Here is a 27,089-nt window from a genome sequence, read left to right on the forward strand (position 1 = left end):
CAATGTGAAATTTGGCCAGGACACCGGGGACAAACAATAGCCAAATTCAAACAGCCTCAGCTCTCAGTAATTTGTAATCATTTCCTGACGTCATTTCCTCACATAAAAATTAGAAATACTATACATAGTCCTCTTCTCTCCCTCACTTTGGTCTTTTGCATTCCTCCTCTTTCCCATCTCCACCTCTGCACCTGCCCCTTGGTCACTCTTCACTCCCCCTGGGGGTCCCAGCCTCCTTAAGATTGGCCCTCAATCAAGTGGGTTAATCCAGATTTACTGCAACTAAAAGACTCAAACTTTTCTACATGTTTCATGTTTGAGTGAAACATAGAATAAGAAAATACCAGGAGTAAACAATGCTCTTTCAGATCTTGAAATGCCATTTGTTGCCATTGTCTTCAATGCAATTTGTTTCAGAAAGTGAAATACACCTTGTATGTTAGCGGAAGTAAATCAAAAATCCTATCTAGTCTTGATGGAATAGATGAGAAATATAAGTTTCCATCTGCTTAGGAAGACAATACCAGGCTACCAGACCATTAATTGATTTGGACACATTTATTCAATCTCTAGAAAGACTAAGAAGGACTGTATGGTGTAAATAATGTATGCATTGGAGGAATATATAGGTTCAGAAATTAATCTGGCTTAAAAAAGATAGTGCCCAGAATTTCCTCCAGCCAAGCCATTAGATTAAATGATTTACTTTTGGCTTAAAAACGGCTTGTTGCTAGAGCATTCTAGTGGGTCTTTGCCTTTTTCAAGAAGAAGCAAGAAATGAGAGCTAATTTTTGATCTCTTTGAAAAGAGCCAGTCTCCAATGAAAAATTAGTATAATATAGTATCAAAGGGCCAACTTGATCCTATGCCAAAGATGTCAGCCTTCAGAGAGGCCCTGAGGCAGCTCACAAAAAAGTCCTTCAGGAAAGGGAGCTTTGAGTCAGAAAGCCAAGGCAGTTCCCCTTGTGAGTCATTACTGAAAAGATTGGTGTCTACACTTGTAGTCTGCTGAGTAAAGCATTTCAAAACTGTTTTATCTTTGGCTTTGTGATGGAGGTAACACACTTCTTGAAGACATGCATATTAAAATAAACATGAAAAGCTGCATGAAACATTATTTAGACTTAATTTAAGAAGAAAAAGAAAAGTAGGCAATGGTCTATGAGATATGCAAGCATCTCAGCTCCCCCTCAGTTTTAGCTGGGAAGCTACCAGAAATGACTTTCATGCATTTGTAAATTGTAACTGAAAGCTTCAAGGATATTTTAGTTACAAAGCCCTCATTAATTACCTCTTGGTGTCCCATCCTTAAAGTCTAAATCAGAGTTTACCAGGGAGAGTCAATCTTAACTGTAAGATATAAAAAAAATGATGGGTTATCTCCTGTATATGAAAGATAACAACAGGAGTTTCCTAATCTTGCTATGGAAGAATGTAGGCTTTTTATCTGTAAGAGGAGAATAACTAAACCTTGTCTGAATCGCCCAGCTCAATAAATTGACTCGTACTGGATACAGTAAATAAAATAAAAAACAGCCAAAAAAGTGGCTCTGCTATTTTCCTGTAGTTTTTGAACAGGCTGCAGGCACCTCCAAGGGAGTTGATTGAGTGGTTGTCTTAGAATGCAGCCACGTTCTTATGCTGGTCAATTACTCAATCAGACTTCCTGTCAGGTCACCTCACTGCCTGATTAAATCCAGGTGTGGCTGATGGGCTCGTCAAGCATACCTTATCACTGTGCAATTCTAGACGTTCTGCGTGGATAGATGGACAATTCATGCCAGACAGAGCAGAAGTGGCATTTGACTTCTTACTGACATCTCTCCGTAGTGACATGTTGAATTGCTGAGCCAGACACATATTTATAAATCCTTATTTAGAAGTAGGAAATAATATATTGCACAATTGTAAAAACATGTGGCAACTGATAGAAGTATTATTTTCCCTCCAATTAGGTAGTCACCAGGCCATTAATTTATTTGTGCAAATGTATTCAATCTCTAGAAGGACTGTATGGTGTAAATAGTGTATGAATAGGAGGAATATATAGGTTCAGAAATTAATCTGGTTTAAAAAAGAAAGTGCCAGTGAATTTCCTCCAGCCAAGCCATTAGATTAAATAATTAAAAGAAGGCTTCTTCCCTAAAATATTTTTAAAAATTACATTAAAAATAAACATGTTAAATTTTCCAGAACCTCATGTTTATTTGAATTTGATGTTAAGATCAATATTTTATAGGCCTTTGAAACTGCCTTTGAAATTTTATCTTTGTTGACCACATACAGTCATTTGATATTCTCCCCGACACCAATCAATGCAGCCTTCATAATGATCACATTCTGCTTCAAACTACATATACATAAAAAAGAAACCCTTTTGATTTGCCGCAAGGGTTTCAATTAAAACTTTTTTGTTAGAGGCTATAAGTTGCTAGAACTTGCTCTGTATTTTGTGATTGTTGAGCTTGAGAAACGATTAAGTTCTCCATTTTGCCTTGTCGTGTCTTTACATTTCTTTCCTCTTGTGTTATGACCCAGTTGGATAAACAGCATTATTTTGATGCTTCAACACCTAAGGTGCAAAGTTCTTTCCCTCTGGATTTTGTCAGCTTTTGTGTGAAAGGGAAACCAATGTATGAAAAATACATCACAATTCTGAAAACTGTTCTCTTCTGGACAATTTTAATTGTTTTATGACATCTTTCATGTAGTATAACCCATTGTCTTCCTTTTTATTTGCAGTACAGTGCCCTATCAGAATAAGGAACAAGTCATAGGTTTATTCCATGCTGAAAAAAAGAAGAAAGAAAACGCAACGTTTCGGCCGAAACGTTGTGTTTTCTTTCTTCTTTTTTTCAGCATGGAATAAACCTATGACTTGTTCCTTTGCAGCCTACGCATGCTGACGCAGCTACCCACTTGACCTATCAGAATAAAATGAGTGATGTGTATATAGTATATGACGTTAATTTTCAAGGTGATTATTGAACATTTCATATTTGTCTGAAAAAAGGAGTGACTGTGCCTCAGAATAGACCTAGATATTTAGTGATCATGGCATGGCAGAGGAGTAAATTAGGTGGTAAAAACATGCCCCCACCATGCAGTATTGTTGAGCAATGGCTGGAGTTGTATTTGAAATGTTAGGGGAGCTAAGAGAGGCCTGACTGACTAATTCTACTGTACCTAGTTTGGATAATTCAAGTCACAATCAGTTAGTAACATGACTCAGGCTAATACTAATAACAGAGCTTAGTCTGTGCTCCAGTGAACAGATGTACTAGCTGAGCCACTTGGGAGACCCCCAAATGATAGTACCTAAGAACATTGGTGGTCACAAATCAGAGAAGGCCATTCAGTCCGATAGGAGGATTTGGAAGTTAGTTGCTAATTTATACTATTTAAAAAAGAACTTTGTCCATCTTTTGCCTGAAGCATATTGTTGACTTCTTCCTTAGTGAACACTTTCGTGAAATCCTCAGTGCACTAGCCAATTTCTTTCCTAGTAATTTTATTTATTGAGAATATTAGAAAAAAGGTAAGATGTGTGATGAAGACATGTCCTTAATTTACAAAGGGAAAAAAAGTCCCAGATCAATACATTTACTCTTAAAAAAGAAGGACAAGACCTCAAAGTTTTGACACATTTGCTTATTGCTGCTTATCTACAGAATCTTCATAGAAGTACACATTTACTCATCCACCATCAGCATCACAGACATTCACAAGCAGCACATACAATCTTATATAAATAGTTTAACAAGAACAGAATAATACAATTCTGTTCAAAATGTAATGGGTGCAAGTTAATGCTATACTGAACTTAAGAATTGAAAAATGTTACAGTGAGGGGGCCACAATGCCCCTACTTAACCCATGTGATAGTTATTAGTTAATTGTAATAGATTGACCAAAATTCTACTACTTTTGGTATTACTATTGCATTCTGGAATTGTAACATTGTCACGAGTGACCCACTGAGGAAAAGGGAGGATGAACCCTATGCGGTACCTAAGGGAGCTAGGCAAGAGGCTAAGTCCTATTCAAGATCCGAGGTTCATAGAAAAAGGTAGCAGAGTAGGTTTCCAATCCAGAATAGAGCAAGGCTGAAGTCGTAGTCGAAAAGGCAGTTCCGTGATCAAAGGTGAAGGTCAATCAAGAAGGCTTCTAGATCCGAAGGGGCAAGGCAGTAGACGTAGTCAAACGTGAGTTCTGAGGTAGGTAACAAAGAGCAAGAAGGAAACAGAAACTAAGGCAAGGTAGGTGCACAAAAGAACAACTAATACCAGAGCAGAGGGTTCAGAAGGGTTTAAGTACTGTGTGAGGAAGAAGGTGCGTTGATTGAAGAAGTGTTGTGGTTGGCCGATTTGCAGGGGCGGTGTCATTTGGCAGAAGTGCTCAGGGCTGGAGTGTAATTAGTGCGGGTGCGTTTCCGTGTGAGAATGCGGTGAGTAGTGGGCGTGACAAACATACTGTAAAGTAACATTACTTGTTTAAAATTCTATGGTTCTAACTATATATTCTGTTCTTATTTCACTTCTTTACTGCTTTCTAACATTGTGATGACATTTTAAATAAAGTATCAACATAAACACCTTAGTGTTTAGTAATTCAATATTATTTTTCCCATATTATACTATATGTGTATACTGTAGTTTATATTTTTATCACCCACATGTAACACTGTGTTTATACTTACTGTATATATGTATACACGTACAGTAGATGTTTATATTTACACATTGTTCATGTGATTTTCCACAAAGTTGACAAGCAATAAAAAATGCAAACAGAATGCATAACTGAAATAAAGTGATATACTGTACAGTAATGGTAAATTTATTCAATGAACTAGTAGGACCACATTTAGAATAATGAGCACAAGTTTGGTCATCACATTATAAAGACAAAATATTGCTCCACTGGAATCCAAAGAGGAACAACCAGGCACAATATCCATAAATTGGGTTTAAAGGAATGCCCTACTTTGACAAGCTAAAATCTTTTTGGTCCCAAAACAGAGAAGATTATGAGGGGATCTATTTCAAGCATCCAAAATTCTCAAAGGCGTAGACAAATTTAACCCCACAGTCTTCTTCAAAATCACCAGCAAAACATGAACCAGAGGACACAAATGGATACTAATAGGAAGTGGATTCAAAATAAAAAACCACAAAGAACTATGGGTTTCTGTAACATATACAGCCATGCAGCAGAAGTCGATACCATTATTTAAAAATGTTTAAGATACTCCTAATTAGCTGATGACCTAATGACTCCTAATGACTTCCTCTTGTCTGCATTCCCCTTTGCTACAGTATACTGTATTCTTATGACCTTGAGGGTGGGGAGTGTGACACATTACAGGCTGACACTGATGATACTCTTGATAATGAGAACTTTGCAAGTGCTTAAAAACACACATCCTATTGTTCAGTTATTTTTTTGTATAATTAAAACACTCACACAATAATCTGAGGCCCAAGTGTAGTTTACTTCATGGAAAGGCAAAAAGAAAACAGTTCTCCCAGATTTTTATTTAACTAAGAGAAGCCTTTTCCCCCCATGAAGATAAATTAAATGTACACAGTATTAAAAAAGATGAGCAAGGCAGTTAATTTTTAAAATATTTCTTGATTAATAGCCGCATTAGGAAGATTGCATAATTGCTTACAATTAAATTTTACCGTACAGCAAATAGGCTTTAGGTTTTCCAGTTTCATGTACACCAGAACACAGTTGAACACCATTCAGTGTGGCTGACGTGTAAATGAAATCTGTATTTTTATATTTTTATTCAGAAACAGATGATTTTTAGACCGCAGAAAAAGAGACAGGTTTGTACTTTCCAAAATACTTTAGTTATATATTCAATTAAAGTTGATTCACATTTTTAAAATTTTTAAAATGTTTTTAATGCAGTAATGCTTGATTTCTTATTAATTTTCCTGAAAACAATTTTCTCTTTCTGTTATTAAAGATCAAAGTCAGACTTGGGTCAAAAGTGACTTTCATTTAATATTTGAAAAAGAATGATATAAAAATACATGCGGCTTTAGGCTGTTTTTGGAAGAGACCCTGATTATTTAAAAAGCTTTAAAATCAGCTTTCACAGCTTTGACACATGGATGCTTTTTATATGGATTATTATTTGTATATGGAGTTGTCTTTATTAAATACAGTACACATGAACATAATTTAAATTTGATTAATCCCAGCTTATTTTTTATTCTGTTAAGCCTGTGAATTAATGAGTCAAATCAGGAACATCCAAAGGTTCTGAATGTGACTTTGATGATTCTGCATTAACACTGGCACATCAAAGCTGTGCAGTGTCAGAAATGAATCTTTTACATCATGGCCTTCAAAGAAGTTTTTTCCACAGCACATGTGTCACGATAGGGGCGTCAGAAAATAAAAGGTGTTAAATCGCCAATGAAAAAAAATACAAATACAAATCTGCAAATTTTAACCCTTAAAAGTTCTCTCTAATTTTTATTCAATATTTAAATCTTGTACTGTACGCATGGGATGTCACCTTCAGACCCTTCCTTAGTAGGGGCAGATTGGTAGCTCTGTGGCTAAGGCTGTGCGCCTGTGGCTGGAAGGTTGCCGGTTCAAATCGCATGGCCAGCAGAGGAATCCTACTCTGTTGGGCCACTGAGCAAGGCCCTTAACCCCAACTGGTCCAGGGGTGCTATACAATGGCTGACCCTGTGCTCTGACCCAAACCTTCTTTACCTGTCTGTGTGTCTCATGGAGAGCAAGTTGGGGTTATGGCTAATAAAGTGATCTTATCTTAGTAGGAATATTACTGTATGGTTTATAATCAGGAGGGCTTGTTATTAAGCTGGACACTTCAAATCCCTGTTGCCATTTTGTTCATAAAAAATCCAGCATTGCAGTAAATGTCACAACAACAATGATACTAAATACATCTGCGTATTTTATTTTTATATGCCAGATAATGGTATATTTTCCAATAAAAGCAGTTTTCAGTACAAAATATTAAACTTAAATACAATAATATTCTCATCCGAAAACTGAGTTTGGTAACGCAAAAAGAATTAAGTACAATAAAAATAACCAATCTTCAACCCACTTGAACCCCCACACCCACCCACTGCCTCAGTGGTGCTCCCTTCCAGGTTCCTGCCTAAGGGCTACTAAAATCCGGTCAAATGGCTACAATGGAACCTCTAAGTAAGAATGTTTTGACTGCATCAGCAACAGCACTCTGAACCTCCACTGACGCCATGGATTCTCTTCTTTGAAAGGTTCTTTTTATACTTATTATGAGACAGGCCAGGACCCAGCTGAGCCTGGAGGCTCCCAACAAAACATCGACAATTTTTTAGCTGATGTCAGACCAGCCTGTCAGATACGCTTCTCTGCCAGAGTCCTAGATTAGAGCCATCATCCAGCACAAACATGAAATCGAACACTTGGGCACATCCAAAACGTACTAAAATGTGCCCTTTGTTCCTTGCAGGCAAAACTTACACATGTGATAAAAAATCCTCATAAGAAATAAGTGGCTCATTTGATGGTTAAGCTCATCTCTGCTACATTACGTGCGTTTGTAGTTTGTTTCCTTAAAGTAGTCATTTTTTTGTTTTTTAATATATACTCTTGTGATTTAGAATAGTCAATTAATTCACATGGCTTGCCATGGCATCATAATTCACATTGCAGTGAGGGAGTGTGCAATTTCCTCTGACAGGCACAATTATCCATGCCATTTTCCAATTTGTGCTCTTTGAGTCCAACAATACTTAAAAAGGAGAGTTACTGTTAATTGGCTGAGTGATTCAGCTCTCTGGGAAAACAGTGAAGGTTCACATGTGCCGGCAAGTCACAAGGGTCACTTTTACAGAGAAGACTAAACATACACTGGAACAAGTAACATACGCTGGCCAACTAGAACCGACTTAGCCCCACTGGCACTTGTCTGTTTGTTGAATCATGTCTAATGAACCCTGGTCACAGATGGCTAGCAACATAGCCCGGGTTGAAAACTAGTGATATTTGGATTGTAGAGCTCAACCTGCATTATAAATGTCTTTACTGACTAAGCCACTTGGGATGCCATTGACTATTTACTTTTTGCTATAAAAGTCCAGCACTTTTCATCTACTTTATATTGTACAATTTTTGAGAGAGCTGTTAGATAAAGAATAAATTGTACCAGTTGCTTAAAATCTAAAACAAAGGCTATAATACAGCTGAGATTTTATAGGCCTAAATTTTGGAAACAGAAATGCTAATTTAATATGATTTAATGAACTAACATTTAACATGGGACCAATTTTCAAACATGAAAGCATGAAATATTATGCATAGTTGAATAAACCATTTTTCGTTTTCCTCAATTAAACTGGTATTTTCAAAACACTTCTTGGTACTCCAAAAATGTACAAAAATGTGCAGACTGCTCCCCATGGACAGAGATGTCAACCAGATCCCTGCTGTCGCCCTGTTGTCTGCTCTTCTTTTCTGACTTCCTCTGATATCGTCACCCCTAACTCATGCTCTGGCACAACCATTGTCCCTGGGGTAGCTTTTGTCCCTACCCTTGTGCTCTCTCCTTCTTTTTGCAATTCCCACTTGGTGAATATTCTCCCTCCTTCTTTCTTTCTGCCCCATTTCATTATCAAGTGTCTAAACCACCACACCTATAGCCCCTAGTCTTGTCTTTGATGTTGTTATTTCTTCCTTTAGAGCAGCCCTCCTTTCGTACTGTCCTTGTAGATGCCTTCCCAATCTCTGATTCTTCCAATGTAGTCCGTGCCTCATTCTCAGTCCTCACCCCTCCAGGTGCATAGTTATTTCCCACCCTCAAAATTAATCTCTTTCGCTGCTATTTTCCAGGGGTTCTGCCTGGAAATAAAAATCAAGTAAACATGCCAGTTATGTCAGGGTCCTTACACTCAGTACCGAAAGCTTGATTTTTCTGTCAGCACCTCTGAGTCTCTTTATGATTATTACTCCTTTCGCTTTCTAAACTGATCACTTTAGGGCCATATCGGTGCTCTCTACCATCAAACCCTACGTCCATGGCCCTCTAAAGCCTACCTAACCCATATCTCTATATTTGAATCAACCACATCAATCAAAAATGTGTGTATCATAAGCTTTGTCATTGACTAACTCTGCATTAAATGTCATGGGGTTCCTTGATCACTTCTGGTCCTGGCAGTCTTGTCCTTCCAGTCAGGTTGCCATTTCCTCAGCCACATGAGTTATACCAAATATACTTTTAATACACTATCCCAATAAATACTGCTGCCACTATGTACTAATTATGTACTAACCGAATATACTTTATGTCACACAACTTTAATTAGGGTTTGACCAATTACCAATTTAACATTAAGGGAAGGGTACTAATACTTTCCCCTGCCGCTGTCTGTAAACAGCACATATAGTACAGTATGGGTCTGCCCTAAGACAAATGGTTCTTGTATAACAGGTTTAAATAATATAAGAATATTTAGCATTATAAAACAGCAGCAAAGTGAATGCATTTCCTTGTATTATTGTGAAAGTACTATGCATTGATTCATAGAGATTTTAAAAAGTTTGAGAAATCTTTGAGAAAGTTTTGCACACCACTAATACAGTAACATTGCTGAATGTGTGGGGTTTTGTGGAAGACTCAACAGCAAATAGCTGAAGGCTACAATACCATTATTCCCTATTTAATATTAAGAGCTTCATGACACTTTGCCCTTCTGTCAACTTCAATTTCCTTGATAATTTGTGCTCTATTTAATGTACAGTATGTCTCTTTTTTTCTTTTCATTTAAAGACTATTTTAGCATTCAGCCTCAGGATTTTATACTTAGGAAGTTTGGTTTTAAAATAAAGAAAAGCACCTTTGAATTTGAATTTGTATTTATAATTCATTAATTCATTTTGATTGTTCTGAGCTTCACTGGCACCATTCCTTATTTTTGTACACACAAACCTTGTCCTTGCAAAGACTTTGAGTTTTATTTTTTTTGTGAACTTTTGAAAAGCCACCCACCTGATCTTCTCAAATAACAAACTTCATTGGAAAGCTGAATCCTTTATTTAAAAGTGCAGACATTTGCTTAAGTATCTAGTTGGGGAGAAAACTGAAGAAATATTTGCTCAAGAATAATAAGACAGATGATAAAACTTTGCTGGTAAAATTAATGTTTCTTTTGTATAGTATACTGTATGTAAAAAGAAAAATTAAAACATACAGTACATGTTGATGGAAGAAATGTCTCTGATTATATTATAAAAAAACTGAAACTTTAAACAAGGTGCCTTGATATATAAATTCATATTTATTTATATCCAATATAAAAATAGCATTCTATGCATATATGCTTTTAGAAAATAAATTTGGGATATTATACAATTACATTACTTTTATTGTTGCATAAGCTCTAAGTCAATGTGTTGGTGAGAGAGGTGGTTGAGTACAGGCTATGATGTGATTTAATCTTCTGAATGTCAAGGCTGGTGAAAGTCAAGAAAAAAAAACACACAAAGCAACCAATATGCTCCACTTGTTAACAGAACAATGCCTTTGTACCAATTGTATTCTGGAGGCTGGACTAAGCCAGCACACTGTTGCTTGCAGTCTGGGGATTTCACAGCCAGCAGTTTCTATTTTGGCAAGCTCATGTGTAAGAAATAACAGTCAAACACTTTTTGTATCATTGTATAATTTGGGACAATTTGGGAGATTACAAATCACGATAGCATATCTAGATTGAAAGGGATATCCAAGTGTTATACTGTAGTCTGGGCAGGAGTGTCTAATTGCTGCAGAGTTCCATCTGTAGTGATTGACAGCAAAATGAGAACATTAATTAATTACTGTTAAGTCACTACCTTAATTAAATCCTGGGACCTCACTTGTGGGCTTTTCTGTGGACTCATGTTCGTGTAACAGTATTACAGTATGACAATGCACATCCCCATCCTCTTCACAGTTATACTGTGGATGCCCTGTACACCATACTAGACCCCATTGAATATCTGTGGGATAACATTTGGCATCTAGGTCCTAGAGGCCAGTGAACAGGCAATAACTTATCCTGTTGGTTCTACAAGAGGAATGGGACATCATTTTGCAAGACATCATCTGATACCTGAAGAAAACCATGGAGAGCAAATACCAATTGTGTTACTTCCAATGGTAGCCATACACACTACTAGCCATAACACAGTAGTAGCCCATAACTTTCACAGTAAACCTATTGATCAGCCCTTTTGATGACAAATGTTATTTATCATAAATTTATCTGTATCGTGTCTATTTAATATAAAGTAGTGTCAGGGCACCTGCTATAAAAAAACATTTTCTTGATTTTGGGGTAATAACTATATTGTAGTTAAAAGATATTTAATTTATTAATATATTTTTTTAATATTTGAATGCTTAGTTTATTTGTAGTGACTGAGGTTTTGAAATAAAAAAATATTTCTTAAAATAAAACAAAACTACTGACTTCTGTATACAATTGATAACTTAGAGGAGTTAAGAGGAGTATGATACATTCAGAGAAACTACTGTATAATAATGTGTCATTAATCTTTTTAACACATTTGCATAAAGATAGAGAAATAAAGATAAGAGTAAATAAGGTTTTTGCTGTATGTACATTAGAAATCTTAGCTGCTTTGCATTTTCAAACTTATCAAATATATTATTTCCATTTAGTATTATACTGTAGTTAGATGACTCATAGAAATGTTTCTGTAACCTGGGAATAACTGGACCTTCACTTTAGCCAAGAATGATCTGAATTCCCCAACAACAGTGCACAACTGACAGGGGTATCCTTGTCTTGCCAGGATTTCAAAATTCAAAGCAAAATGTGCATTGTACACATTCCTCTTTGTTGAGGTGAGAGCTGTCTGAAGTATGCCATTGATGAAGAATTCTAGATTCCAATTTGCGGGAGCCTCAGAATAAATAAAATGGGTTTCAAACTAAGAAAAGAAAATGAAACCCTAGACTTTTATGTCCAGCACATCATCATGGTTTGTTAAATCCATGAAACTCAAAAAGCACATGAAATGCATTTAACACCAGGGAAATCAAAATTCCTAATGTAATTTCTAACTTGCCCTTTTCTTGTTGATTTCTTAATGCCTAATGTGAATGATTGTAGGTTTTTATAATAGAATAGAGTTTTCAAGACTAAATGCACTTTTAATGGACAGATCTGTTTAAATTAGTAGTTTAAATATAAAATATATAAAAAATGTTATAAAACAGATATGAAAACAAAATAAATTTAACAAAACGGATTTCTGCCTCATCTGCTTTATGCAGTTTGAAGCAAATCAAATGTACTGCTAGAAATTAAAAAAAAAAACATTTAAATTGAAAGATATATAGGATAGACAGTGAAATATTCACCATCACAACACTGTTGGACAAACCTGTTGCTAAGTAGAGATACTGTGGCATATACAGCAACATAGTGTAATGTTTTCATTTTTACAAGGTTAATTGGAAACGCGGTGAATAGTATAAGTTCTATATTTGAATTAATTACAGAGATTTTTTTCAGACACCCACAACTATTTTTTTTGCAGAACTGTCTACTATTTTCATTGGTGTGCTGCTTGCAGCCCTTCATTTTTCATGCCCTTCTTGGAATTTGTCTTTTGACCCAAACTACATAGAACATTCTACACAACGTTTCCCTAATTCTAATCTACTAATTCTAATATCTCCAGAAAATCTAGAGAAGGACAATAAATGGTGACCTAAATCATTTTCAAAGAGTTATTTCTTACACATGAATGTATTGGGGTTTATTATATATTGAAAGAAATAGGAACTGTTCAGACAGGTGTGGTATGCTTCAACAATGCCACAAAAATTCGTGAACATCTTAAATTGGTCCATATTCTAGTATATTTTAGACCTAAATGTGTATTAGATTAAATCTTCATGAATGTCTTAAAAAAGATAACTTGATTAAATGTATAACAAAACGATATAAGATTTATTTGGATTATATAATTAAAAAAATGATCCAACAGGAAATATCCTCATGTTAATAAGTATGTGAAAGCAATTACTTGTTGTTTCTTGTAACTGTTTATAAGACGTCGCATTAGCTTGTAAGAATTTTGTTCCTCTTGTCTTTACAGAACTCCTTCAAGTTGGTAAGGGTTTCTGTGCATGAACAGCTCTCTTCATGTCTTGCCAAAACATTTCGATGGGATTGAGGTCTGGACTTTGATGTGGCAAATCCACGCTGCACAAATTCTTCTTCAGCTGACGAATCGATGCCCTAAGATTCTCCTCTTGAATGTGCTGATACAGGTCTGAGTTCAGGGTTCTGTTAATAATTGCACTCAGAATCCTGAGGCAGCAAATCAGCCCCAAACTATGATATTCCTGTTACAACATGCCCCCGGAGGACTCGGCATTCCACCTCGCATTCCAGCACGGTTCCCAATTAGCCTTTTACCCCAGCCTATTTAATGCTACTTCACACTTTTCCCAGTGCAGTATTAGGTTTTCCTGGCTAGAGCTACCCCATCTTCCTGTGATTAGTTACATCTTGGTTTTTGGCTTCCTGACCCTGGTTTGTTCTCCGACTACGTCTCCTGGTTTTGTTTTGGTACTTTGATTATCGCTCTGGCTTAGACTCTTGGCTTCCTCGCGGCATACGGCTCCACTTCTGATTTTGTACTTTTTCATCGGTTTGTTTTCCTTTGGTTTTCTGACCTCGGACTGTTGATTTGACTACGCCTCTGAAGTTCATCCTGATTATTCTGCATAGGGTCCTCATTTATATTCCGTAACAATTCCCACTACCATGCTGGGATAAGGTTATTCTGTTGGAAGGCAGTGTTTAATTTTCATCACACAAACATTTTTGAGGTCAAAAGGTTAAACATTTTTCTTTTGTCCAGAGAACGTTCTTCCAGCAGTATTGTGGATTATGCAGGCTCTCTTTCATGAACTTGACATTGGATGTCACTGTTCTTTTTAGAGAGCATTGATTTCTTCCTGACTAACCACCCATGCTCAGTCTTTTCCTGATAGCTGACACTTGGCACAGGCTACAAGAGAGGCCTTAATTTCTCTTTTGTGTTTTATGACTTTCTGGATGATTTTCTGAGATGTTCTTGGGGAGATCCTGGTAGATCTGGGCATGGAATCATCATCATGGTTTTGAATGTTTTCCATTTGTAGACTTACCGTCACTATCTGATAAAGATGGATATAGATAGAGCTTCAAATGGTAGGAAAATGGTAAGAAATGGTTTTGTAACCCTCTCCAGACTAATTAGCATCAACAACTCTTTTTTGTGAGGTTCTCTGAAAATGTTTTTGATCACAGCATGACATTTTTCCAATTACTGTATGATGAAGACAAAACAAAGTTTCTGACTATTATTTATTTGTCATTCTATAGTGCTGGGCTTCCCAAACTCCTTGTTTACTAGTTACTAGTTTAACCACCACATTCTAATTATCCACTTAATTAAACGAAATGTTCACTTATTATTTCACACTCACTTCGACTTATTCATTGTTACTTTTTCATACAGCATTGTGTATCAAAAAACATTTAATTTAAAAATGTAAACCCTTTCGATTAATTAAAGAAAGACTAATTTTAATTAGACATGTATCATGGTAAAGAAATTGTATTTCCCATAATTATGTTGGGGGGTTCATAAACTTTTTTCTCTGTTCTGTGTATGTCACATCTACTCAGCTTGCAGTTCTATTATCCTACTCAGCTGCGGTTAAAGCTGAAAGCCAAATTACACTTGGAAACTCAGTAATTTTTAAAGTCTTTCTTTCACACATCAATCAAAAGCTCAAAATTTAGAGTCCATGTCAAATTGCACTCGATAAGCAGGGTAAGAGTGCATACAGTCTAGGTCTGAGTGAGCTGGTAATGAGACTCATTTCTGACAATGAGCATTCACCTTCACAAACTGTTATCAATAGTGTTAAAAACCAGAACAACTGCCACATATAATGAATGCTGATTCCACCAGCTGGTGCTGTTTCATTTATGCCTAATGTACTGGATAGAACACATCATTGGATATGGGTTTTTAGTTAAGGTTTAAAAAAAATGATTACTAATTTTATATAAAAATAGTTATAGGTTAATTATCTGATTGTTAATGATCTCATGCATGACATTTGTTTCATACGTTATTTATGTCTGAAGTTACTTACCAGGACTCACATACTGTACTTAAACCTCAATGTGGGTATGAATGTTTTATTTCTGTATCCTCCACCTGCCTTTGAAGATTCATTTCTATTTTCTCATTTCAATTTTATTGAAAACAGACAGGGTGTGAAAATCTGCATTCCCACCTTGTACCCTGATCTTGACAGATCTGAGATACTAAGCAAAGCTGATTGGGGATGCTGTGTTGTGGTAGGTGCCATTCTTCGAAATTAGACATTAAACTGAGATCCTGATTTCATGGTCATTAGAGGTCCCATGGCACCTTTTGAAACACTAGAGGTGTTAACCTGATGGCCCTGCTAAATCTCAATCTCGCTGTGGGCTTGCAAAACCTGACCTTCTTAAAGTCGATCAGTGAAGTAATTTCTTATTTATCTACCTAATCTGTTGCATAGAGGCTGTTAGGGCATAATGACTACTATGCTTCACACAGGTTGTTGCTGTATTTCAGTGTGTTTTTGGACTCATTGAGAAAAGAAAGTGCTATTTAAACACAAGACATTAATGAAACAGGCTCTGTTAATTTTTATTCTTACTGTAAAGAGTATGTGATACTTTTATAATGTTCCATGAAGGAACAAAGACTGAAAACATACCTTATTTAATTTAGCAAATCAACAAAAATTTAGAAATATCAAAGATATAGAATATGAGATGCACATTTCATTAAGGAAGAAAGTTTAGTAATGTCATTAAAACGTTTCATTTAGGAGTTTACTTAAGAAAAAAATAGATCAACAGTGGATATAACATTTAAGAAAAACAGGTCTACTATACAAGCAAGAATAAACTACAGTACAGTATATCTAGAATCTACAGTTGCCAGCATTCATATCACCCTGCAACTCACAACTGGCAACCCACTGAAGCTAAGCAGGCGTGAGCCTGGTCAGTACCTGGATGGGAGACCTCCTGCCTCCTGGGAAAAACTAAGGTTGCTGCTGGAAGAGGTGTTAGTGGGGCCAGCAGGGGGTGCTCACCCTGTGGTCCTTGTGGGTCCTAATGCCCCACTATAGTGAGGGGGACACTATACTGTAAACAGGTGCCATCCTTTGGATGAGACGTAAAACGGAGGTCCTGATGCTCTGTGGTCATTAAAAATCCCAGGATGTTTCTCATGTAACCCTGGTGTCCTGGCCAAAATTTCCCATTGGCCCTTAATTAATCATGGCTTCATTACTCTGCTCTCCTCCCTACTGAGAGCTGATGTGTGGTGAGTGTTCTGGCGCACTATGGCTGCTGTTGCATCATCCAGGTGGATGCTGCACATTGGTGGTGGTGGAGGGGAGTCCCCATTACCTGTAAAGCGCTTTGAGTGGAGTATCCAGAACAGTGCTATATAAGGGTAAGCAATTATTATTACATACTGCTCTGTTTGAGCAATTTAATCCAATACTGTACTCATTCCATAACATTCTTATACCAAATCAAGTCAACTGCCTTTATTGAATATTACAATTCATAGATATACAGATTAAATTGTTGTAACTTTTGAAATGATCATTAAGGACAAATAAAAACATTTCAGATGGTGATTGACCTATTTGCAATAAGTGATAAACAAGAGCCAGTCAAAATCTGGCAGCCTCTCGTAACCATCAAGTTAAATGTGGTATTTTGGAGCTTGGAATGAAGTATAAGAACTATTCAGCTAATCAGACAACTAAACCATTTATGTAACTGAGAGGTTTATTAAAATGAAGGCCAGAAGACACTGCAGCGCTCCAGCAATAGCCTATAGTGCAAACACATACCCACTCTAGCGGTGATCATTTTAAATTTGAAATTGAGAAGGCCAGAAGGGTTTTGGAGTGGCCTTCTGGTGCTGCTGCCTCACAAATCCTGAGTCCTGGTTTTGACTCTGGTTTGGACTACCTCCAATGTACATTAGGTTGTATGTTCTCCCCATGTCTATGTGGGTTTTTGCTGGGTGTTCCCAGTTGTCAGCACTACCCTTACCAGTAGTAAGGGGCTTTTTAAAAATGAATAGACATACAAATAGCATTTTGTTTTGTTACTGTATATGCACAGTACTTGTCTCTTAGTATATTAGAAGATCATTTTCAGAATAAAAAGACGCAATCATTCAGTTTAAAGATGACACTGTATTTCCTTAATTGTATTTATCTTTTTAGCACATGTGAATCTTCAAAGTGCTGTGTTGCATAAAATAGGTGGTGCACAAACAATTAAATTGAATCTGGTTTCAGCTGCTTGGGAAATATTAATGCATTATTATAGACATGCTGGTTACAGTTTTAGACAGAATTAAACTTTTCCATCCTCATTCTTGTCTGCAAATTGTGTATTTGCTTAAGTCATCCTATGCCTTACCAGCCTATTCAAAGCACACTGTGAAAGCCCTTAATCAACCCTACTGACACTGAATCAAGACCTTGCTATGGCAGTGTGAAAAGGATTTGCACTCTAGATACTGAACAGTCTAGGGACATTATCTTTCACACAGACCTTTAGTGTACTGTATACAGTATATACACTTTCTGTGTGTGACAGAGGGAAAGTACAGTTCAAGCTATTCTGTTCACAAGCTTTATGTTTTTTTTCATTTTACCTCACCTCTTTCACATTACCTCTAAGACTTTGACAGCTCTTTGCAATTCATTCTACTTTAGAGCTTTTCATGCAGACAAATCCCAAAGCACTTTACATATAAAAGAGGAGTCACTTGTTAGAAACTGAAGTATAACACCCTTTAGGGTGGCACACAGCAGTCATCCCGAGCCAGCAGCTTGGCACACAACAGATGTTGTACAGTTGTTTCATTTGTGAGAAGTGCTCTCACAGCATTTTTAGGAACTGATGAATTTTTCCATCTCTATCGTGACTCATTTCTATTGCTTTTCAATATATTTTCTGTGTTTCTAAAATACGAGGGGTGCACCATGTTTATGAGAAAAATAAAAAAAATTAAATCCTACTGTGATTTTGAACTTTAAAGCCCAACTTCAACAAGAACCAGCTTCACCATTTTTTTAATGTAAATAGTGTATATGATTACATATAAATGTATGATTATATGGGAACAGCCCGATCATAATACTGTACTGTGTGTGGTACAGTATGTTGCAATGTGGAATAGTTCCAATGACTCCTAAGGTTTCAATAGATGGTACTGTATAACAACCTTCTAACGTTTTCAGTAATCTTTCATATATTTTTGGATTTTATGCACAAATCATAGCTAATTAGTTTTAACTTAGAACAGCTTGTGTCATAAACAATTTTTTGGCATTTGAAAATATCAGCAAAAATTTCCAAAAAGTTCCACAAATCTTTTTTTTTTCTCAAAATAATACATTTTTTCTTACAAATAGCCCAGTTCTGGAATGCTTCCCTTTCTTTTGTCTCCTGGTCTTTCACCATAGCCTCGCAATGCAATACTAATCTATCCAGATAAAGCAGCAAAATGTAATCTTTGTAGCATATTGTTTTCACATACCGGCAGTTTCTGAGAATTTGATAGCTGTGATTCTTCGGAACTCGTTTTCTTTCATCAGGCGAACAAATGCCTCCTTAAACAACATTGATTGCAGGTGTGAGTTTTTGAGATATTTCTGAAATTTTTCCATTAGATTGTCCTCTCCCATTACTTCATTGTTAGTTCTTTTGAACTACAGGAAGCTTCTGCAAGACAAGCAGAAAACATCTGCCTGCTTTCTGAATACATACTGTAAGTGACTGCATTCTAGTGAAAAGGCACAGAATTGCATGTGGAAAAGTGTTTTAGAGTAACAAAGTGACTTGGCATGTTGCAGTGTCACCAAGAACCAAAATCAGAATTTTCTTCTGACTCTTGAAGGAACCTTTCTTCCCATAGATGTGACCTATGAAGGAGAAAACACACAAAACAGAGTATTCAAATGGATGCGGTTGTTATTTTTATGAACAGCTTTATCTTGCCCTGTAGTTACAGCTGCACCATGACTATTTGGCAGGAGAAAGAAATCGAGCTTGAAGTTTTTGATAAGACAAACAGGTGTTTAAAATTACCTTTGTAGTAATTTGATGGTTTAAACTCACACAATCAGAAATTAGGACAACAAATTCAGAGAGCAGTTAATGGCTAGGTGAAATCATTCAATTAGAACATTGAAATATAAACAAATATTCAAAAAATCAATAATCATTTGTTTCAATACAACAAAATATAGAAATACAAGAGTATACTATGGAAGCGCAATGATGCCACCAAGGAAAATAAATTCCTGAGTTATCTTGTAATTACATATTTTTAGTGTATGAATAACCTGTTGCATTTGCAAGGACAGTGACAGTGATGTAAAACGCTGTGAAATACACACAGACTGACTTTTCTTTCGGGTTTTTTCATAATGAAATGTTACAGTTTGCACCTCATGTGAACAGTTTTAACCATGAGGACACTCACACATATCCTCAAACAAGAACAAGTGTACTCTGGAATCGATTCTACTGCTTAAAACAGAAAGGCTGATAATCATGATGCAGGTGTAGTATGACAATTTGTGCTATCACGTGATCAGATAAAGTACGTGGATCTCTCGTAATATCAAGATAATCTGCTTACTCACAATTACGAGGTAATCTACTAACAAATACTGTATGTAATCACACATTAGCTCAATTGTCATTACTTTCCTGAATTATTTTTTTATTTAAACAGTCTTCATTGGAATAAGCCCACAGAGAGAGCTTTGGACCTCTGTCAAAACTTTTCCACTCTTCATTCAGTGACTTTGAGCTAAGAGGTCATCATGCTGAAGACAGCTTCCACAGGAAGATGCAAACAGTCTCAGGACAGGTAAACTGGCGACACGTGAGATTTAGATGGGAAGAATATCTTCTTGTCTATATTTTGTATTCGTTTTTATTTACTGGTGTCAGCAAAAGTCCAACTGCATTATTTCGGCGATCAGGAAGCAAAATTAAATTTGGGAAGCTGTCACAAAACCTTTCTTGTTGCAATGAAAGTCTTTGGAAAACTTTTTGTTTATGTATGGTCTTTCATTCCAACAGTTCATTTTTTTTTTGTTGCAATTGCAGTTCAGGCAAGTGCTGGTATCACTGTAATTAGTAATGTGATTAGTTTGCTGTCAGTTTGCCAGGTGGTGATCGGTCATGTCATCATTAGGTGCACTGGGGATCTTCATGTGGCATGTTCTTCATTCTGACCCTGTCAGGGCATTTATGGCCAGCGTCCACTAGCTGGGGTGTAAGTCCAGATGTGCTTCCCTTTTGGTTGAGAGTTGTCTCCGTCACTGGAGGTAACAGGATCATCCCAATTTGCGTTGTATTGTTTCATGTTGGCCTGGCTTGCGTTACTGAGTGACGGCAACCAGTTTATCAGCAACATTCCTTAGGATCTGATTCGAAGGAGCTATATAAGTCTAGGGTTTTATTTCAAGGCAATATACAAAGATTATTATGAAAACATTCCTAAATGATTAATTGCAAACATAATCACAACTTTGATGCTACACCTCATTATGGAAACATAGAGACTGATTTAATTTCAAGCTTATTTTAACATATATTCATATTTCATCCATTCATTACATACAGTATATCATCCAAAACTAACATTCTGTAAAGCAGTTAATGAGTAAATTATCTACTTGTTATCTTGCGGACAAGCTGACTATCACGTGGTTCTTGTATGGAATTGGTTCTTATACTGTTTTAAGTAAATGAAACTATGCTTCCTCCTTTATATCATTTATGATTTAGAAATGCAAAGGTATGCAGAGGAACGCATGCATTTTCATGATAAAGCTGACACTGAAGCATATTTCAGTAATTGCATTACTGGTCTAGCTGAGCAGAGAACATTTATATTTCATATGGCTTTACATTAATTGAGACAAACAAAGAGAGATTTTTTTTTATTCATAATATTCTCTGTTATCTTAGTGTAAAATGATAAGGATGATGATCACATTTTCTGATTATAGTTTTTAGGAGCCTTAACCTCATACTGTGTTGTGATTATCTTTCACCAGGTGGAAAACAAATTGTCAAATTTTAAGTAATGGAGTGTGCTGGAGAGTTAATAGGTTTAAAAGTACAATTTAATTGGTGGTGTTTCACCAGATTAACTATGAGGTACAAAAATGATCCAAAAATTCAGGATGGAGTAAACATCTGGTTCTAGAGATAATCATCCAGGAAAACTGGTTTTCCACAACTTTGCAAGTTTCTGGTAGGGTTGGGTTGTAAGAGCAAAAACACAAGATGTGCTTGGATTCCTACTACAGGCGATCTCTTGACCTCATTTGGCATGATCCTAAATAGCTCAAGAAGTACTACTTTTAACTCAAAGAGATCAACATAATTTGCCCTGTTATTAGAGTTGTAGTAACCCCAAGAAGAACGGAGTCTTTAACATTGTCCTCTGCTTTAACTGACACGGGTCAGAATTCTGTAAAGGAAAGGAGAAATATTATGTGCCTTTGAACAATCTGATCTGTGTAAAGTGGAAACAACAGCAGTATTTGAAAGTTTTGTCATCAGTTACAATGATGCTAACATGAGTGTGAAATCAATTACTGTCACAGAGTCAATTGCTGTGCTCATAAAAAGCTTGTGAACCCCCTAGATTAGTCCATCTTTTTGTATATTTTGAAGATAAAACATAATTAGGTCTTCCTGAAAGTTTTAATAAAACATGAAAACCATCTTCAGCATAATGAACCCTATTAAACATGTAACACAAAGACATAAGATATATTTGTGAGTGTGTATGTGAACTTGCTGTGTACCATGGTTTGTTGGTTACCATAGACTGGAGTGTAGTATTATGGGACAGGCAGCCATATTGTGTTGTGTTGTGCATAAAATAAAACACAGGTTGGTTTTTGTTACTCCAGCTCTTTCTTCAATAATTTCTGATTCCCCTTAAGACTAAGCATTATAAATAAAACAGAACCCAACAGACACTTCCTTTAACAGTTATCAGTCACTTGCATTGTCATTTAAGAATTTTGGCCCATTTTTTCTTATAGAACTGCTTCACATCTGTGACATTTTCTTGCATGAATAGCTTCCTTTGCTTGCTCTCCTTGCACGGACTTTGACTTGGCCAATTAAAGCAGCAAATTTAATTTTGTTTCAACCATTCTATTGTACATCTGTTTCTGTGTTTAGGATCATTTTCTTGCTGCCTGTCCCACTTTTAGCTTATTTAGAGCTTAAAAATAGATGGCCTGACATTTACCTCCAGAATTTGCTAATACAGTGTCAAATTAGCAGTTCCAAGAATTATGGCAAGGCGTTTAGGTCTGGAGGCAGCAAAGCAGCCCCAGACTATTATATTCTCACCACCATGGTTGATGGTCATGATAGGATTCTTCTGTTGGTACTACATTACTCTAGTACTGTATTACCTACATCTGTATTACTGAGTATACTGTATATGATGCATATTCTGACCTATACAAGAGGTTTATCTTTCACAAACCTCTTTGAACATCAGGCTCTCGAGAATGAGCCTGCAGTGATGCATTGGTAGCTAATTCTTATAAAAGCACAACTAACAATGTCACATATTTCAAAAAAATATTCCAGTGCTTTGAAAGACACTGCTAGTGACTTAAACTTGCACTGAGATAAATTGGTGGCTTTGATGGCTTTAACTACAGATGGTACCCCAAATATGCAAGGAGAGATCAATGGCTTTATTGGTCACATCGGGGTATGTATTGCTTATGCAGTACCATACCACTGTGTTACTGTGAAGCTGTGTGCCTGCCTGTCAACAACAGGAAATGCAGAAGAACGGTAGTATTGTATTTGCACGGTAGCAGTGACTATGTGGCATCATGGGTCAGTTTTTATTTACCTTGCTGAGAATTTGCTCTTGTATTATTCTCCAGGGGGTCTTGTGTGGACAGTATTTAAGATTCAAAGAAATAATGGACTTTTATCAATCATCAACAAACTTCGTTCATGCACTGTGAATAACCAGGAGTTTTTTTTTAGAAACCATCAGTGTATCACAGGGCGATGTCCTTTATCGCACTGATGTCAAGTAGCTTAGCTGAGAAAATTTTTTGAAAAGAGTTTTTGCCCAGCAAATGAAATCATGTCCTCTCTACAGGAAAAGAGAATAAAAGCAATTGTGATGGAAGACTGCATCTGGGTCTGTGACTTAGCACATCACAAAGATTTTCCTGATATGCAGGACTGGAGCTGCCAAGCATTGGTTGTGGAAGAACTGCAGGAGGCTTTTTTGTATAGATTCATAATTTCAGGATGATAAAACAACATTTAAATTATTAGACAACCTATTCTCTGCAAATGTAGGGAATGCACCTGACTATGGTCAGCTGGACGGCACTGAGGATGAAACACAAGGAGGTGTGTCTCAATTTGAAAAGAAAATTGAGTAAAAATAAGAAATGAGTATAAATGACTTAATATAAAATACACTACAGTACAGTATGTGTATATCTTACTGCCCCTTTGTATTTTCATGCAGGACCAGTCCCTTTGGAAAAAAAAGTATATACCCCTGCATTGTATGACTAAAGGAAAGGCTACACCTGTCTAACATGTCAATGTCTAACATGACAGCTTCAAGAGTAGTGGTTGATGAATAAAAATATAACATCTAGAGGTCCCATGATGCTACTGAATCAAAGGAAAACAGATGATTTAATATCTTGTGAGCAGAAACAGGCTGTTAAATCAAAAAGAAAAGTTGAGCACTGGTAGGGAGATACTTCACTATATCTGAGTGTACCTGAGAAACTTTGAAAGCCATGTGCCATGAGCTGCAGAAACAGGCATTTGAAGTACAGAAGAAATCCACAAACCACTTTACAAAATAAAACGCACCGTCTGCTTCTTCTTTTCACCCCTTTAATGGTTCTGTGCAAGACTAATTTCTTGTTTCACTGTTTCACTGATGAAAGAGCCAAGTTATGGAGCAATATCTAGACTCACTAGAATGTGTCCATGTTTATGCCACTAGTTGACATGTCAATACTGAAATACTGTATGTTCTGCTGGTATTTGAAAGGGTGTCTGATTATTGTGAACAGAATGTTTCTATGCTGAGAAACACAGCAGTGTCAGCAATAACCAGGGCCACTCAATAATATTCAAAACTTATTCACATGGTGATGAACCTTGATTCCAAGGTTACAGTGTCACTGTACACAGTTGTGGCAAAATTGTGTAAGCCATCACCGTATACACCATTCCTGGAAGTCCAAGTGCCTTGTTCTGAAATACTGCAGGTCGCTACTTTCATCTCATACAGATTTATGAATGGACATCTTTAAACACCTAGTGAAAGTGCTACTAGAGCCAGAACAACTCGCATTACTGGTATACTTCATATTATTTGATAATGATGCATATAAAAATGTACTAGAGTGTATGTTAGTATACTTTATCATTAAATAAATGTTTTTTGTATGAAGTAGAATGTCTTCAAAGTAAGTACTGCTATTATGTTTATCATTTCATTTTTCCCATATTTCTCTGTTTCACTTTTTTTGTTTGCAGTTACTGCATATTGTATTGATTTCTGGTTAATGAATCTTATGAAGAGCATAAAATGATTTTACAATACAAACCAAACAAGGAGTTTCAATTCTAACACAGTTTCTTACTACCAAGTAATACTGCAGTATATAAAACAAACACAGGTTTACTAGTTTGTGCAGATAAGAGCTTAAATGTGCCATTAACATCCTGACTGAGAACAATAATTCAAGAGGCTCTTCAATACACTTCTCTTTAGGAGGTCCATGTTACTGCATAAAACCATTATTTATTAAAATGAGCTCACCCAAATCAACCTGTTCCCACTAAAGCTAATGAACCTTTGGTATAAATTGTGTCTTCTGCATGAGAATCTGCATACTGTACATCCAATAATATCGCAGAGCTTGTGTCTGTATGGAGAAGCGCTACTGTTAAGGACTGAGCTGGAGTAAAACCAGTGTCTTTCAAGGACAGTGTCTTTTAAGGCAACCATTTTCTATTACTAAAAGGCCCTCATGAGAAACACTCCCTCAAATATGGTATATAATATTTCTATATGAGGCATTCACGAGAGAATTAGTAGCCACGTAAATGTGGCAACACCTTCCATTTGTAGTACTCAAAGTAGATCATATCTTGGTAAAAGAATGGTGAGTATACCCCTGTACAAACACATCCACTTGACCTATCACCTTAGAGGAAAAAAGTCATAAAGATGCAAACTTATCTTAACTAGGCAATTCTTTTGTTTGATTCATTTACAGTCACTCATTGCCGAGGCAGTAATTACTAGTTACTTAACATATGTACAAAGTTTCTTTGATTAGCATTGATGTATTATTGCGATAATTTCATTATTTTAGGACACTGCTCTGATTTTTTTTTTTAAATCATGAAAAGCTTTTTATAAGATGAACAGAATTCTTGACATTTGTGTCAAACATTGAGCATACTGGCAGAGCAGGCTCTATAGTAATTAAATCTAAATCTATCATTATACAAGGCACAAATTAACATTGACTTCTAAATATTCTTTCAAAACGGTAGGTGTGAACTTATAAGTACCTTCAGGGAAAATAAATGACAAAAACATACAACTATGATTGCCTATTTTGGAACAGTCTGGGGAACTGAAATTGATTTATAAGAGTTTGAGATATACTGTATATTGTTGGATAGAATAATAATCTCCAAACAATAATAAAAAAATGTCTTATTTATACCCCAGAAATGAAAGTGTAAATTGTTATTAAAGCTATGAAAACCAAATTTTGAAGTTCTACTCATATTGAAAGCAATATTACTGTCCTGCACTCTGTCTTTTTCAAACTTAATTCTTGATTTGAACTGAAGTATTTGTAATGAATCTTTAAGGTGGATCAAGGTGCGTTGAGAGACAAGAATACCTCAGCAATTCATTGTGAAAACTTAAGGAAAAGCTGGTACCTGACGTGGGCCAAACAAGAACATTTTTTTTTCTGTCATTCTTTAGATTTTACTTTTCTAATGTGTGTATTTTTAAAGCACTTTTAAAGCCATGATGAAGCTTTTCTTTCTGTGGAAAGACCTGACAATAGCTCACCACACTGTAAGTGGTCATCAAGCAACTTGAGAGATCTTGAGCGAATCGTCCAAGCGGAATGGACAAGGTTGCACCAAGCTGGTGTGCAGTTTGTAGGTACTTACCCACAAAGATTTGTGGCTGGAATTGCTGCCAAAGGCGTTTCCACCAAAAATTGAATTCAGTGGTTTATGCAATCAGTATATTTCATTTCATATTTCATTTTTTTTTTTTGCTTTTGACATATCCTTTAACTTGTATTATCATTAAAAGTCTTTACTTTGAGCATTCAATGTTGAATAAAATATTATAGTTTTAAAATGTGTATGCATCATTCTGTAATTTCACAAAATGTTACACCATAGGAAGGGCCTGGTTATTTTTTGTGAGGCTCTCTCTATCTTTATATATATATATTTCATGTGATCAAATCTTACATTGTATACATGATATTTATACTTAGTCATAATAGAGGATTTTGAAAAATCTATTGGGTAGCTACCAGAAAAATGGATCTATACTTGTAATATGGAAAATATTTGTCTTATAAGTGTTCAGTAAAGCTAACAGAATCAAACTGAATTTAATTAAATTAAGTTGAATTAAATTAGTCACAATATACATTATAATCAGCAAAGTATTTGATGTATTTCCGTCTCACAGCTGTAGTGTGAAGGACATTTGTCTTTCTTTCCTCAATTAAGATCTTGCACTTCAACTCATTTCTACATCTGCTGTATTTTATTTTACTGTTTTATACAGTATGTTCCATGCTCTGTATTCTTTATGCTGTATATTACTGTGAC

This window comes from Atractosteus spatula, chromosome 6 (genome assembly GCF_055471065.1).
Source record: "Atractosteus spatula isolate fAtrSpa1 chromosome 6, fAtrSpa1.hap1, whole genome shotgun sequence".
In the NCBI taxonomy this organism is placed as follows: Eukaryota; Metazoa; Chordata; class Actinopteri; order Semionotiformes; family Lepisosteidae; genus Atractosteus; species Atractosteus spatula.